This window comes from Pleurodeles waltl, chromosome 2_1 (genome assembly GCF_031143425.1).
Source record: "Pleurodeles waltl isolate 20211129_DDA chromosome 2_1, aPleWal1.hap1.20221129, whole genome shotgun sequence".
Taxonomy (NCBI): domain Eukaryota; kingdom Metazoa; phylum Chordata; class Amphibia; order Caudata; family Salamandridae; genus Pleurodeles; species Pleurodeles waltl.
This window is the reverse complement of record NC_090438.1, coordinates 845,123,682-845,140,228: the sequence shown is the minus strand read 5'-3', so window position 1 is coordinate 845,140,228 and position 16,547 is coordinate 845,123,682. Positions and strand designations below refer to the sequence as shown.

Below are 16,547 nucleotides of genomic sequence, written 5' to 3'. Positions count from 1 at the left end.
TTCGGTTGCTGTGGTTGTCGCAGATTTTGGAGTCTTTGGGTGCGCAGGAGTAGCAGGAAGACGTCTAGTTCAGGTCCCATGGCGGCTCAGGATGAGTATGGCTTCCTGAAGGTGTGTCTCCTTTTATGCAGTTGGTTTCTGCCTGGGTTTTCATGGTGGTGCGACAACAGCAGAAACCTTGGCAGTGTGTAACCTCGTAAGTTGTCTGGCAGAAACATGGTCTCTGTCAGCCTGCAGGTGGATACAGTCATCTGTGGTGACCAGACCACAGTGGCGGCGCTGGCGGTGTCTTGGCTGTGTTCTGTACTAAATGCCGCCAATGTCATAATTTGGCTGTCTTCTCCGCCAGCCTGTTGGAGGTACAATCATCACCATCAACAGGCAGTCTTGAGACCACCAAACTCATAAAGAGGCCCTATATGAGTATGAGTGTGAGTTTATAACTCGTGGTTCGAGTATAAAAGCATGTGTGAGAGATTGTATTTGGAAGTGACAGTGGGTTTGAGTGTGTGTATCTGGGTGTGAGAGTGGGTGTGTGACCATATCTCTGGGTGTCAGAGTGGGTGTGTGAATCCCTCCCTGAGTGTGAGAGTGGGTGGGAGAGTATATTTGGGAGTGAGAGTGGGTATGTGACTGTCTTTCTGGGTGTGTAAGTGTGTATAAGAGTCTCTGCCTGGGTGTCAGAGTGTGTGCGAAAGTGTATCTAGTTGAGAGTGGGTACATGAGTGTCTGCCTGGATGGGAGAGTGGGAGTGAGAACGTCTCTGTGGGTGTACGAGTGGGTGTTAGTGTGTTTCTGTGTCTGAGAGTGAGTGTGAGAGTGTCTGTCTGGATGTGAGAGTGTATGTGCCTATGTCTCTATGAGTGTCAGAATGAGTATGAGAGTGTCTCTTGGATGTGGGGGTAGGTGTGAGAGCATCTCTCTGGCTGTCAGAGTGGGTGTAGGTGTATTTATCTGGATGTGAGAATGGGTATGTGGCAGTCTCTCTAAGGCCCTCATTATGACATTGGCGGTAAGTACCACTTACTACATGCTGACTGCTGCCAACATACCGCCGTCGCAGCAGATTTCCACTACCCATATTATGAGACACACATAGGAATCTGCCACTATACAGCCACACGCACAAGTCCGCCAGCCCAAAGGTCAGTGATAAACTGGCGGTAGCAAAACCCACACCGTTACGCCAACAGAACTATGGCCACAGCATTATGACCCATGAATCACTGCAGCGGACATTCAATGGCGCTAAACCATTGGCGGTACGTACCGCCGCGCTCAAAATACACACACACATACAAAACAACACTACATTGGACAATTTGAATAACACAAACCTGACACCCATACACACACCACATCCACACCACCATAAAACACACACCCACATTACTCACAACCCTTTACGACTAAAAACAATTGCCACAAGAGAGAGAGCATGACCACAGACAAGACCACAGCCACACACCACCATCACCTATACACCATCCACGCACCTTACATCACACACCCCAACACATTACCCCACCCACCCTCACCCACACAAATCACACTACACCCATGGCACCACAACTACACCCCTGGTCCACAGAGGAGGAGCTAAGGGTCATGGTGGAGGAAATCATCCGGGTAGAGCCACAGCTATTCGGATCACAGATGCAGCAGTCATCCATTGCAAGGAAGATGGAGCTATGGCGGAGAATCGTGGACAGGGTAAACACCGTGGGACAGCACCCCAGAACAAGGGATGACATCAGGAAGAGGTTAAACGACCTACAGGGGAAGGTGCATTCCACAGCAGTAAGACACCAACTAGCTGTACAGAGGACTGGTAAGTCAAATATCTATTACTATCACCCCCCCTACCTGCATGTCATCACAAACCCCCACCCTTACCCTCACTCCTGTCACTACACCACCTCACACCCCCCCCACCATCACAACCCACCCCTCCCAATACCAAGCCCTGCAGGTAAGACCAATGCACGGACCCCCATCATAGACCTGCATGGACACCCATCACTAAAGCATGCACACTAGAGCGAATCACCTAGCCCACCAAATAACTACACACACAAGGCAAAGCTACCAGGGCAATATCAACCATGGAAGTGAACATACCCATGCATAAGATGTCACACAGAGAAACAATAACACTGCATTTACATCCCCACAGGTCTCCCACCCAACGTCACCAGAGAGGAGGTGCCAGCATCATCCAGTAACCCCCCAGAAGAGGCCCACAGTGATGACAGCAGCTCTGGATGCCTGGATCAGGATGACCAACCTGGCCCATCAGGGACCTCCAGACAGTCGGTTACCAAGGCACAGCCCCATACCCCCACAGATCCTCCCCCCCCCAGGAAAACACCAGCACAGTACCCACCCATCGGGCCAATGCCTCTGTCCCCAGGACACATCAATCAGCAGTGTGTCCACCACTACAGGGCCTCAGGCCAACCCACAAACACAGGACGATCGGAGACCTGGGGTCAGTGGCAGTGGGCACACGGTTAAGGGGACAGAGGCACAGGACAACAGGGAAGCTGGGAGGACTGCTGTGTGACAGGGGGAGGACAGGCCTAGGGAACCAACTCTCCAGGAGTTACTCACCAAGATCCTGGGCGCATACCACCATTCCTAGGAGACGATGGGCCAGATACTGGACAAGTTGCAGGAGACCCAGCAACTGCAGGAGGGACAGTACCTGGGGATCAGGGAGGACTTGAAGAACATCAACACCACTCTGGTCACCACTGCAGGGGTTCTGACAGACATGGGCAACACCATGAGGGAGGCAGTGGCACACCAGTGGGCCGCTGGTGGACAGGAGGCCCCGCCACAGTACCAAGAGGCCACAAGCACCTCTTCCCCTGCAGAAGGAGAACAACCCCGCAAACGGTCCCTGCGATCCAGGCAGAAGCCAGTGACTATTGCCAAGACCCCTGCCAGGAAATAAAACTCTCCTGATTGTCACCCTTGTGTCCCACCCTGTCACCCTGTCCCCCTTGAACTGCCATTGCTCCACTTCCTATGCCTCTTTGGACAATGCACCTGTGATCCACATAGACTTGACTTTATCCTGGACATTCTCCGCCTTCACTCCAGCCCATTGCACACCCCCCTCTACTTATTGGCACTTAAATAAACACCATTTGAATAAATGCAAGTATGGGGTCAGTCAAATGACGAAATGTATTCATTTTACAAGCTTTGAACACTGCAATACAACTGTACAGTATTGTATACATAGGAATGACCTGTAGTTGGCTGCAGTCAACACACCAGGAGTGATAGTGGGGCACAAATATCTGAAACTAGATATGCCAAAGAGTACAGTAAGTGGGCATAGAAGTGGGAAAATCAGCCAGCCAGTGACAATGTCAAACACAAAACTGTCAATGAAAAGTGAAGTTACACTGTCTTACCTGTGTGTCATTGGAAGTATTGTCATATTATTGCATTTCTGTTGTCTTCATCCTCATCCTCTGCCTCCTCATCTTCACTGTCCACAGGGTCCACTGCTGCCACACGCCCATCTCCAGCCTCATCCTCTTGCAGAAAAGGCACCTGGCGACTTAAGGCAAGGTTGTGCAACATACAGCATGCCACGATGATCTGGCAGACCTTCTTGGGTGAGTAGAACAGGGATCCACCTGTTAGATGGAGGCAGCAAAACCTGGCCTTCAGGAGGCTGAATGTCCTCTCTATGATTCTTCTTGCTCGCCCAATGTGCCTCATTCTAATGTTCCTCTGCCCTTGTCCTGGCATTCCTTACAGGGGTCAGTAGCCATGAGAGGTTGGGGTAACCAGAGTCACCTGCAAATATCGAGGGACAACTGTTAGACACACACTAATCCCTAGGGCCCACCTCATACCCATACACCAACACCTAATGGGTGGGAACCAGGGTTCACCTATTAGCCACCCCTTGTGCCTCTGGAGTTGAGTCATCACATATGGTATGCTGCTATTCCTAAGGATAAAGGCATCATGCACAGGCCCAGGATACTTTGCATTGACATGGGAGATGTACTGGTCCGCCAGGCACACTATCTGCACATTCATGGAGTGAAAGCTCTTTCGATTTCTGAACAGCTCTTCATTTCTACGGTGGGGGACAAATGCAATAATGCAATATGTGTACCATCAATAGCCCCAATAATGTTGGGGATATGTCCCATTGCATAGAAATCAGCTTCACCGTGGCCAAATCATCCACCTGGGGGAAAACGATGTAGCTGCGCATGAGTTTAATCAGGGCAGACAACATTCTGGTCAGCACTATTGAGAACATTGGCTGTGACATTCCGGCTGCCCAGCCCACTGTCACTTGGAAGGAGCCAGTTGCCAGGAAATAGAGCACAGATGTGGCCCTGTCCAGTCTATAGGTGAGGATAATATGCCTGTCCTCCATTGTTGCCAAATCTACCAGGGCCTGTACACGGGGGGATGTCTCAATCTCCTATTCATCCGCAGCTGTTGCAATCTAGAGGGCAAAACGGTGAGCAGCTGGTCAGTATTCCTTATTTACAAACACTACACTGCATTGCATGTTGTGACTGTAACAGTATATTGTTTGATAGGCCCAAATGGTGCCTATGTGTACTGTGATGAAGTTAGGTGCCATGGCCTGCCCACCCCTGAAATGGCGTCTGCCTGTCCTGTCTGCAGGGACATTTGCAAATGAGGTAATTCTGCTGACCTTGTGCGGTCGAGAACCGCTGTGCAACTCCTCATTGGATACCATTGGGCCCTACGGGTTACAGTGGCCAATGGTGATGTACGCCGGTAGTGACAGTACGCACTGCTGCAGATGTGACTGCCATTTTCTATCCGTTCACTCACTTGATACCTGACCTTCAACAGGAGAGGACCTACACTGCAAGGGCTGCTGTGGCCTGTGTCTGGAACCGACCATGGCTCATGTCACTGGGGAAAGAGCCCCTGCCTTCACCACTGCGGAGTTGGAGAGTCTGGTGGATGGGGTTCTACATGCACCCAAACAAAGCAGAAAAGCGCCTCCTACAACCACTTCTTCTTCTTCCACTCCCAAACCTTCACCCTCTTCCCTCCCCAATGTCCCTAAGAAGCTTTTCCTCTCCACCGTTGAACTCTTCCCTACTAATCCCCCCCATCCTTCACATCGGGCCAGGGTGGTCAGAACCCAGGCAAGCACCTCAGCCACCCAGTCCACGGCCACAGTAGTGTCAACAGCTACTACAGGTGGGAGAGGATCCCGGGCACCAGGCAGCAACACTGAAAGGGTGCCTGCACCATGTGCTTCAAGGAAGGGCAAGGAGGCACCACCAGCTTTGACAGGGAAGGGCAAGGAGGCACCAAGAGCAGCGTTTAGGAACGGCAAGGAGGCACCACCAGCTGTGACAGGGAAGGGCAAGGAGGCACCACCAGCAGCATCAAGTAAGGGCAGGGAGGCACCACCAACTGTGACAGGGACGGTCAAGGACCAATCCCCGGCTGCACCAGTAGGCAGGAAGGACAGGAGGCCTGGTGCTGGGACTCATTCGGAGCCCCCACCACCAACCATTGTGGTTCAGCCGTCTGAGGCTGCCAGGGATGGGCCGGAGCCTCCCCCCTCCACTGCCAGCACTGCCACCAGCACCACTGCCAGCAGCAGCAGCCCCAGTCGGCAGATGTCCGAGGCTGCAGGGTATGGGCTAGAGCCTCCCCCACCACTGCCAGCACTGCCACCAGCACTGCCACGAGTACCGCCACCAGCACCCCTGCCAGCCCCAGTGGGCAGCCGTCTGAGGCTGCAGGGATGGGCTGGAGCCTCCCCCCACCGTCCCCAGCTTTGCCACCAGTACCACTGCCAGCAGCAGCAGCCTCAGTGGGCAGCCGTCCGAGGCTGCAGGGGATGGGATGGAGCCTCCCCTCACCACTGCCAGCACCACCACCAGCACCACTGCCAGCAGCCGTCCGAGGCTGCCATGGATGGGCTGGAGCCCCCCCTTACCCCTGTCAGCACCACCACCAGCACTGCCGCCAGCACTGCCACCAGCACCAGAGGGCAGTCGTCCAAGGCTGCAGGGGATGGGCTGGAGCCTCCTCCCACCACTACCAACACTGACACCAGCACCACTGCCAGCAGCAGCAGCCCCAATGGGCAGCCGTCTGAGGCTGGAGCCTTTCAAAGGGCACCCCAACCACTGGTAGTGGAATTAAGGGGGCCTTAGGTGTGCCACCAGTCTTGCCACTGACTTGGCAGGTCACAGAGGAGCGACAAAACTCCTTAGTGTCCTCTGACATGTGAGGCCAGTGAAACAATGGAACAAGTCTGTCCCAAGTTTTAGTCTAGCCCAAATGCCCAGCCATAGGAACATCATGTGCCAAGGTCAGAAGAAACTCCCTATACTGCAAAAGGATGACTAATCTCCTGGCAGCTCCAGGTTTAGGGTCCCCTGACTCAGTGTAGAGGAGGTTATCTTCCCAATAGACCTTTTGGCTATTAGTAATATCCCCATTCTGCTGTTTGAAAGCTTGCTGCCTTCAACCCTCTAGTGTGGGACAGGTCTGCTGTGCCACACTCAGCTCTTCCCTAGCAGGCCCCCCTGCACCCAAAAGTTCAGCTGTGTTTGCTGCCAGCTCATCTGGTGTAGGTTCTGCACAGGGAGATGATTCCTCTTCCTCAAAAGGGGAATCTTCTGGAGAGGGAGGGATAGTGGGCAATGATTAATCCTGCCTACCCCAAGCTTTTGGGATCACTTTGTCCATTGTTCCAGAATCCAAGCTTCCCTGTCCTCTTTGCTTCTGGGCCCGAGCCCTTGTGAGAGCAAAGATATGCCCTGGAATGACCAGCATTGCTGCATGAGCCTCCAGCTCAACTGCAGCCCAAGCTGATGTCTCCAAATCATTGCCTAGTGAGCAGGTAAATCAGTGGCTACCATAACTTTCTTTGGACCACTAAACCCCCCCCCCCCCAGTTGAGATTGACAACTGCCATGGGGTGGCTAAGAGTGTTGTAATGAGCATCAGTCACTTGGTACTGCTGACCAAGTAGGTTTTGATCAGGGTGAACCAGTTTCTCAATCACCATAGTGACACTGGCTCCTGTATCCCTGTAGGCCTCAACCTCAACGCCATTTATTAGGGGAAGCTGCTTGTACTTACCCATATTAAGGGGACAAGCAACCAAGGTGGCAAAGTCAATACCACCATCAGAGACTAAAACAGCCTCTCTGGTCTCCCTAACAAGACCAATCTCAACTACATTACCAATGGTGAGCCCAGCTACACCCTTTGATTGGCTAATTGTAGTAGACTTCCCACCACCACTGTTATTACTAGGGGCACTAGAGGACGCAGTTGGGGCGTGGTGGTGGGAGCCTTGGTGTTTGTTTTTGGACAAGTGGAATCACTTGCCCAATGGCCTTTACTCTTACATAAATAACACCATGGCTTCTTTTGATTGTTAGAAGAGGATTTGGACCGAACTCCCCCAGAGGATTTTTGAGGGCCTAATGAAGACTCAGAATGTATGAACTTTTCTGTTCACTCTTGTTCTAACCCATTTGTCTGCCTTCTTTCCCAATTCTTGGGGAGAGGTCAGATCTGAGTCTACCAAGTACTGATGTAACAAGTCAGACACACAATTGTTCAAAATATGCTCTCTCAAAATTAGATTATATGGGCTTTCATAGTCAGTCACCTTACTGCCATGAAACCATCCCTCCAAGGCCTTCACTGAACAGTCTAAAAAGTCTTTCCAGTCTTGAGAGGACTCTTTTCTGGTATCTCTGAACTTTATCCTATATTGTTCAGTGGTTAAGCCAAATCCATCTAAGACTGCATCCTTCAAAACCTTGTGGTTGTTGGCATCACTTTCCCTGACAGTAAGAAGCCTATCCCTACCCTTACCAGTGAAAGATAACCACAAGATAGCAGCCCACTGCCTTTGAGGGACCAACTGTACCATACAGGCCCTCTCAAGTGCAGCAAACCACTTGTTGATGTCATCCCCCTCCTTGTAAGGGGTGACAATCTTGTGAAAGTTTCTTGACTCTTGTTCTCTTGCAGGATTACTATCAAGAACACTGCTGCTGCCACCATGGGGAACTAACCCCAACCTCTGACTTTCCCTCTCTACATCTAGAGTTTCCCTGTCTAAGGCCAACTGCTGCTGTCTCAGCTTCAGTCTGGCCTCTTCCAACCTCAGATTTCTAAGTTCCCTGTCTAGGGTGTTATCCTTAGGGAGGGAGGCTTGGGAATTCTGAGACACAGAGGAAATGTGGGAATTCGGCAGAAGTGGACCTGTCTCTAACTGGCTCGACTCTAGTTACCTGGCCTTTTGGAGTGAAAGGTGTCCTACCAGTGTGTGACACCCTCCCACTACCAGTGTCACTAGGTGGCCTGTTAGCTGACAGGTCTTTGGATGAACCCTCGCCAGAGTCCTCAGGGCCCTCCCCTGATCCTTGGTGGGTACCCTCCTCCTTTACCTCCTGAAGCTGGGATGGGCCAGACTTGTTCTGGTCACTTTCTAGGAGAAGGCTAAGGAGAAGATCTGTGGTAGGGTTCTTACCAATGCTCAAATCTCTATACAGAGACCCCTCAAACCTTTAAAGTTTAAACTACCATAGGATGCCTGGACAACTGTGGGAGTAAGCTCTACTGCAGACATAGTTGTAAGAAAGGGTTTAGTGCAGAGAGAAAAAAGTTTTCAGAATTTTTAAAGAAACTTTTCAAAACTTTTGAACATTTTTTAGATACTTTTTAGAAAGAGAGTTAAACCATTTAAGTTACCTGTATATATTTTTAAGTATTTGGAATATGTTTTTCTTATGAAAAGCACCAATGAAAAAGTGGTAAAGCAGTTACAAGTACTCATCCCACCGCTGCACCGCCAATGTAGGAGGCTGGCCTTGCTTATAGTGGGTACCTGATGGTACTTACACCTTGTGCCAGGTCCAGTTATCCCTTATTAGTAGATTAGTAGTGTTCTAGCAGCTTAGGCGGATAGAGGTAGCTATAGCAGAGCAGCTTAGGCTGAACTAGGTAGGAGACATGCAAAGCTCCTACTATACCACTTATGTCATATAGCACTATATCACAAGAATTACAATACTCAGAGTTACCAAAAATAAAGGTACTTTATTTTAGTGACAATGTGCCAAAAATGTCTCAGTGGATATACTCCCTTAGGAAGTAAGTAAAATACAGAAAATATACACACAAACCAAAATCAGGTAAGTAAGCAGTTAGAAAAGTAGTGCAAACACTGTAGAATACAGTAGGCTGCAATAGGCCTAGAGGCAACACAAACCTTACACTAAGAAAGAGGAATGCGAACCGCTTAGGGACCTCAGGCCTAGTGTAGTGTGTAGAGGGTCACTGGGAGTGTCAGAAAACACTAAGGGTGTCCAAGATACCCCACCCCAAGACCCTGAAAAGTAGGAGTAAAGTGACCCTACTTCCCCAGAAACACACTAAAGTTGTGATAGGAGATTCTGCAAAGACCACAACTGACTGCAAAGCACTGAAGATTGATTCCTGGACCTGAGGACCTGCAAAGGAAGGGGACCAAGTCCAAGAGTCACGAAAGTGTCCAGGGGGGCAGGAGCCCACTAAACCCCGGATGAAGGTGCAAAATGGCTGCCTCTGGGTGGAAGAAGCTGAAGATTCTTCAACAACAGAAGATGGGAGGAACTTCTCCTTTGCACAGAAGATGTCCCACGGAATGCTGGAGGATGCAGAGTTCTTTCTATGCAGAAAGACCACAAACAAGCCTTGCTAGCTGCAAAGGTCACAGTTGAAGAAAAAGGGTACTGCCCGGGCCCAGGAAGGACCAGGAGGTCGCCACTTGGAAGAGGAGACAGAGGGGGCCCTCAGCAACACAGAGAGCCCACGCAAAAGAAGGCAGCACCTGCAGAAGTACTTGAACACGGGTTCAAGAAAACTGAGCATGTCACTTGTCTCAACACTACAAAGAAGGGTACCAAGAAGCCGGTGGTCAACTCAGCGAGTTGAGCAATGCAGGACAGAGTGCTGGGGACCTGGGCTGTGCTGTGCACAACGGATTCCTTGCAAAAGTGAATCCCTAGCAGCTGAAGTTCACGCAGTACACAGGATTACTGTCTGATGTGGGGAGGCAAGGACTTACCTCCAGCAAATTTGGACAGATGGACCACTGGACTGTCGGGGTCACTTAGATCCAGCTCCTGTGTTCCAGGGACCACGCTCGTCACGATGAGAGGGGACCCAGAGGACCGGTGAAGCAGAAGTTTGGTGCCTGCTGGAGCAGGGGGAAGATTCCGTTGACCAACAGGACATTTCTTTGTGGCTTCCAATGCAGGGTGAAAGCAGACAGCCCCCAAAGCATGCACCACCAGGAAACAGTCGAGAAAACTGGCAGGATTAGGCGCTACAATATCACTGGTAGTCTTCTTGCTACTTTGTTGCAGTTTTGCAGGCGTCCTGGAGCAGTCAGCAGTCAATCCTTGACAGAAGTTGAAGAGGGAGATGCAGAGGAATTCTGGTGAATTCTTGCAAGTCGTTATCTGAGGAAAAGCCCACAGAAGAGACCCTAAATAGCTCTCAGAGGAGAATTGGCTACCTAGTGAGGTAAGCACCTATCAGGAGGGGTCTCTGGCGTCACCTGCTGGCACAGACCACTCAGAGGCCTCTACTGTGCCCTCACACCTCTGGATTCAAGATGCCAGAGGTCTGGAACACACTGGAGGAGCTCTGGGCACCACCCCTGGGGTGGTGATGGACAGGGGAGTAGTCACTCCCCTTTCTTTTGTCCAGTTTCGCCTTCCTGGGACTGGGCTGCCCTGCCCAGCGGTAGCTGCAGAGAAAACCCCAGAGAGCTGGTTTGGCAAAACCCGGGTTCCATAGTGGAGCCCCAGGGATGCATGGGATTGACACCCCAATACCAGATTTGGCATGGGGGGACAAGTCCATGATCTTAGACATGTTACATGGCCATATTCAGAGTTACAAAGTCCGGGTAAATTGCCCTGAACCATGTGGGGGCACCTTGGCTAGTGCTTTGGGTAACTTTGCACCCAACCTTCACTAAGTGAAGGTTAGACATATAGGTGACTTATAAATTACTTAAGTGCAGTGTAAAATGGCTGTGAAATAACGTGTGCGTCATTTCACTCAGGATGCAGTGCCTATGTGTTTTGGCCCTGTGGCCCACAGACATTGAGGACTGGGCAGTGTCCCTACATTTGTAATTATGTATATACGTTTGTATTTTGATGCACTTATTCGTGTTATTTTATCGTATTATGCTCACTTTCTTCAAATCATTTTGTCCTTGCATTATTCCTGAAGGTTACGGGCGGAATATGTCATGTTAGTGGATCTGGATGAGTGTAGGTGTTGGGGGTGGGGGTGTTGTGGGTTGCATGTGTGTGTCACTCTCTTTTTCCTCCCCTCCCTTGTGTGCTAGGCGGTAGTACTAACCGTGGTCGTCTTCGCCGGCGTTGATGTTCACAATGCAGCAGAAGGTAGACGAGCATTGGAGATATGTGCAGCTCGGGCTCCATGGCGTCGTGGTTGTTCCCTGAGTCTCCACAGGTGAGTCCTTTGACTTCTGTGAAGTGTTTCTGCTATGCTTTTGATGTTGTTGGTACCACCCCAGAAAAGGTGGCGGATAGGCCGGTCGTAATAGTGTGGGCGGTACATTGTCTTTCGTCTGGCTGTTGGCGGTTACCGCATGGTGCTTGTTGATTCTGCCATGGCAGTCGGTGTGTTAAAGGGGCTGTCTGTCTGAACTGTTTCCGCCGTGGTCATAATTCCATTTTGGGTACCGCTGGCCTGTTGGCGGTATTACCACCGCTTTATCACCGACCGCCAGAGTAATGAGGTCCTAAGTGTCAGAATGGCTGTAAGAGTGACTCTCTCGGTGTGAGAGTGGGTGTTAGGGTGTCTCCCTGGGTATGAGGGGTTATGAAAGTATCTGTCTGGGTGTGAGAATGAGTGTAACAGTGTCTGGATGTGACAGTGCCTCTCTGAGTGTGAGACTGAGTGTGGTAGTGTCTGTGTGGGTGTGATAGTGGGTGTGACAACGTCTCTCTGTTTGTGAGAGTGGGTGTGAGAGTGTTTGTGTGGGTGTTTGAGTAGGTATGTGAGTGTCTCTGGGTGTTAGAATGGGTATGAGAGTGTCCCGCTGGGAGTGAAAGTGGCTGTTAGAGTGTCTGTCTCGGTGTCAGAGTGAGTCTGAGAAAGTGTCTCTGGGTGTGAGTCTAGGTGTGAGTGTGTCTCTCTGGGTACGATAGTGGGTGTAAAGGTGTCATTGTGGGTGTGAAAGTGAGTGTGATAGTTTCTGTGTGGGTGTGAGTGGAAGTGACAACACCTCTCTGTGTGTGAGAGTGGGTGTGAGGGCGCTTCTGTGTTTGAGTGGGTATATGTGAGTCTCTCTGAGTGTCAGAATGGGTATGAGTGTCTCTCTGGGTGTGAGAGTGTCTGTTAGAGTATTTCTCTGGGTTTGAGAGTGGCTGTGAGAGTGTTTGGGTGTCAGAGTGAGTGTTGTGAGTCTAGGTATAAGAGCGTCTCTCTGAGTGTGAGAGTGAGTGTAACAGTTTCTGTCTGGATGTGAGAGTGGGTGGGAAAGTGCCTCTCTGAATGTGAGAGTGAGCATAACGATGTCTGTCTGGGTGTGAGAGTGAGTCTGACAGTGTCTGTCTAGATGTGAGAGGGGGAGTGAAAGTGCCTCTCAGAGTGGATGTGACAATGTCTCTCTGGCTGTGAGAGTGGGAGTGAGGGTGTTTGTCTGGGTGCTTGAGTGGGTGTATGAATAAATATATAATTTTTTTTTATGTTTCTCGTGATCCGTTGATCCTCCCGCAGATATACACTGGGGGCCGCGCTAAGCCCCATGGATGGATTCACAGATCTCAAAAGCCATAACAAATTATATTTTCGGGCATTTCAAGCCCATTACTTAGCATTTCATCACAACTATATTATCCCCATGGAGTCGGGGTACCTCTACCCTGACCCTGTCATCTCCATTGCCCCCCAGATTTCAGCCCTGGGGACCATTTCCTGATCAAATAAAAGGGAGGCCACAACATTCCTGTCAGATTGCATCCAGCCAATCAGATTTTTCCAGTGGTGCATGGATCTGCACTGGATCCGCGTAGGATCTGCATCCCTGCATATCTATATTGTTTGGACTTAACATACTTCATAAATACTGAACAGAGTTACTACATAAAGCACAACTGTGGAACACCATCTAACTTCCTGCCAAATTTGCTTTAATTCTGTTTAGTGGTTTGGGCTGTAGGTGTGTCCAAAGACCCTATGGTAAAATGAATGGGGAAAATGTGTTTTGGGAACCCCCGTTTTTCTCATCCCCTGCTTGATGGATCACCCCGAAACTTTCAAGGCAGCACCTGAACTGGCCAAAGTATAAGTTTTGAGAATTTTTGGATGATCTGTCAAGGTGTGCCAAACTTATTGGCAAAAAAGAAACTCTCCATCTATGAAAACTAGGTCCTAACTATAACTACCTAGTGGTGACCATCACTAGGTAATATATATATATTCACTTAAAAACTAAAGGTTACAGGGACATTTTAAATGTACAAAGCCATAGAAATTCAGAAGTTATGGTTAGAGTTATTGAAAGTAACTATAACTCGGGCCAATAAGGTGACTATAACTCGCACCCCCACCAAGCACAGTCATTTCTTTAATAATTTGACTGCTAATTTTTTAATTATATTTTCAATAACATCATAGAAGTTGTCATGAGTGCTGTAATATCTGGGGTAATTAGCAGTGCATGGCGAGGGTGCAAGTTATAGTTACCTTAGGGTGTGAGTTATAGTTAGAGTTGTCCCCAGGACCAGGACCACCTTTTGTTAAAACAAGCGCATTTTTTTTTGCCACCAATCTGCGACCCTGTTGCGAGTTTGCAGCTATTTTTTTTCTTAAAGTACTTTTTTGCCCTGGGGGTCCCTCTGGGACACGAGCACCAGAGTTAAGGGGTCAGGGTTTCCCTAGCATGGCCCCTTTTCTTTTTTTTTTAATCTTTTTTTCCTGGGACTCAGCTGAAGTGGAGTCCAAAGATGGCTGTGAAGTGCTGGCAGCCAATCAGATCTCCGCATGAAATGAGATCAAGTTGGCAAGTGTGACTCCATACTCAGGGTTTGACCATTCTGACAGACTGTAGTAAACACATTTATACAACGTGTTACAAAGTGCACCTTGCTGCTGTCAAACTCTTTAACAATGGCTGCTTATGTCACGTGTGTGGCATTGCATGCTTAATTTGTGCAACAAGGTTCCACCAAGGAAAAGTGCAGCACTCAGCGGGTTCAGAATTTGACTCATTGTCAAACTGTCACACTGTTTGATGCCTCAAACACCAATGTAATTAATGTTGAAAACTTCACGCAATGATGGTGGTGGTTACTGTAAACTATTCATGTAGATCTAACATTCTTTTTTTGATGCCTCATCCAATAGGTGAGAGCTAAGCCACATTTGAAGATTTGTAACTGACATCATTGAGCTATACAAACATTGAGGAAGGCGATGCTGCTGAAGCACGTCTGTATAGACCAATAAATGTAAAATATGTTTTTAATACCTTACATAAAGCCAAACCCATCCACGTATGACCCACAGGGCCCGGCCCAATCCCCTACATGCAGCCGACCCTACACCACGCACAGCCTTCTCTGAACACCAAAATATAAAAAGTGAGCCTATTGAATTTATGAAGGGATCAGCATACCAATATATATAAAGCAGATCTATCATCTTTCTTCAAAAATCACAAATATTGTTATTCCAATGTACATTTCAATTATTTATCCAGTGTAGTGTTTATTATTATAGTTTATTGTAATAATGTTTAATACTTTTTTTTGTTAAAGTCTGACTTTCTTTTCACATATTGATAATGTTATGCTTTGTAAGTAAAAAAATGTCAATGCAAACTGGGACTTAAAAAAAACCCAAAAAAAATGTCCCTGTGTTTTCCTTTTATTGTTTTTGGCCCAAAAAAACGCAATTATATAAACATCACTCCAGCTAAAGATCACAGAGCTCCAGCTAGGAGTGCTTAAAAAATATGGTAATATTTCCTGGGGCCATGGATTTAATAACCCAGGAGATTTGCTGTTTATTTTTATAATGGTGCAGGTGTGTTGCAGCCATTCAAAAAGGCTTTGTGGTGCCCCTCCCTATTCCAGGGACACCTTCAAGCTCAAAAAAGTACAAAAACAAAGAAAAGTTTAAAAAAATAATAATTTACTGTGGGTGTTCCAATGCCCATCCAGGACACACATATATTATGTATTATGTTTTTTTAAGGAGGTGGGCATGCAGCCCACCTCTGAGGTTTTCCAGGCCTTAGGGGCCCCATTCACCAAGGCTGTGTTTTTTTTAATCAGGAGAGGGTGGCACATGCCCCTGAGCCACAAGTGACTTCGGGTCCCAATCCACAAGGCCTATTTTTTTTTAAATAATGGGAGGGGCCATGCGGCCCCTTCCCCAAGCCAGCAAGGGCGCTGGGGACACCATCCTGGGGCCTTTATTTTCAAATGAAGGAGAGGGGTCATATGGCCCCCCTCCCAAAGCCTTAATGGCCCCAGAACCCATTTCCTCAAGACCAATGGCATCAATGGTTGGTGCTGTGCTGCCTACCTAGGCCAAACACAAAACATTCTGTTGGGGGTTGTGGGGGTGCTTCAGGACATCCTCTGCTCCAGCCCTCTCGTCAGGCAGCATCATACCAGGTGCTGGTGGAAGCTGGCACTTTGGGCCTCATTACGACCCTGGTGGCCGGCAGTAAGCTGGCAGTAACAGCGCCAACAGGCTGGCAGTGAACCGCCAGCGTAATATGACAGTGGCGCATTAGCAACGGCCATACCGCTGGCCCCTCCAACATATCCCCAACCACCAGCCTGTCCATGGTGGTAAACACCTCCATGGAGAGGCTGGCGGTAAGAGGGACTTGGCATGGGCAGTACAGGAGCCCCCAGGCACAGCCCCGTCGCTGAACATCAACATTGCGGCCAGCTCTTTTACAAGCCGGCCACAATTTTGATCTGACTTTTCCACTGGGCCAGAGGACGGAAACACTGTTTCCGTCCGCTGGCCCAGCGGAAAAGTCATAATAAGGGGCCACTGGCGGTATAGTGGCGCCCGCAGCTTCGGCGGTCTTTTGAAAAGACCGCCAAAGTTGTAAAGAGGGCCTTTGTATTTGCTACCATCTGGCAGGAGCAACTGTTCTCAACTTCTCCTGCCAGGTGGGAGCAAAGTGGAGTTCCACGGCCAGGAGAGGGCAGGCACTGTATGCCTGTACTCTTCTGGGCAGGTAACTACATTGTACCAGAGTGGACTCTCTAGGACACTGTAGATCAGTGCATCCCGAAAGATAGGATCCACAGGGCAATATAGGGCATGTGGAGGGGGATGCACAGGAACCCTTCCCTTTTATGATTAACTTGGTACCGAAAGATTGGTCCTCAGGGCCCATTAGAGGCTCGGCAGGAGGTCGCTCACCCCCTAGTACATCAGTCCCGGGGGAAGGGATAGCCAGGGTCTATTTGTGGTGTGGG

At 49.4% G+C, this 16,547-nt stretch overlaps 1 protein-coding gene across 3 annotated transcripts in view; it reads right to left on the bottom strand.

Moving 5' to 3' along the window:
• The window catches only part of SERPINB5 (serpin family B member 5), a 143,979-nt gene that overhangs the window by 27,244 nt on the left and 100,188 nt on the right, over nucleotides 1-16,547 (bottom strand). The gene's annotated exons all lie outside the window — the stretch shown is intronic.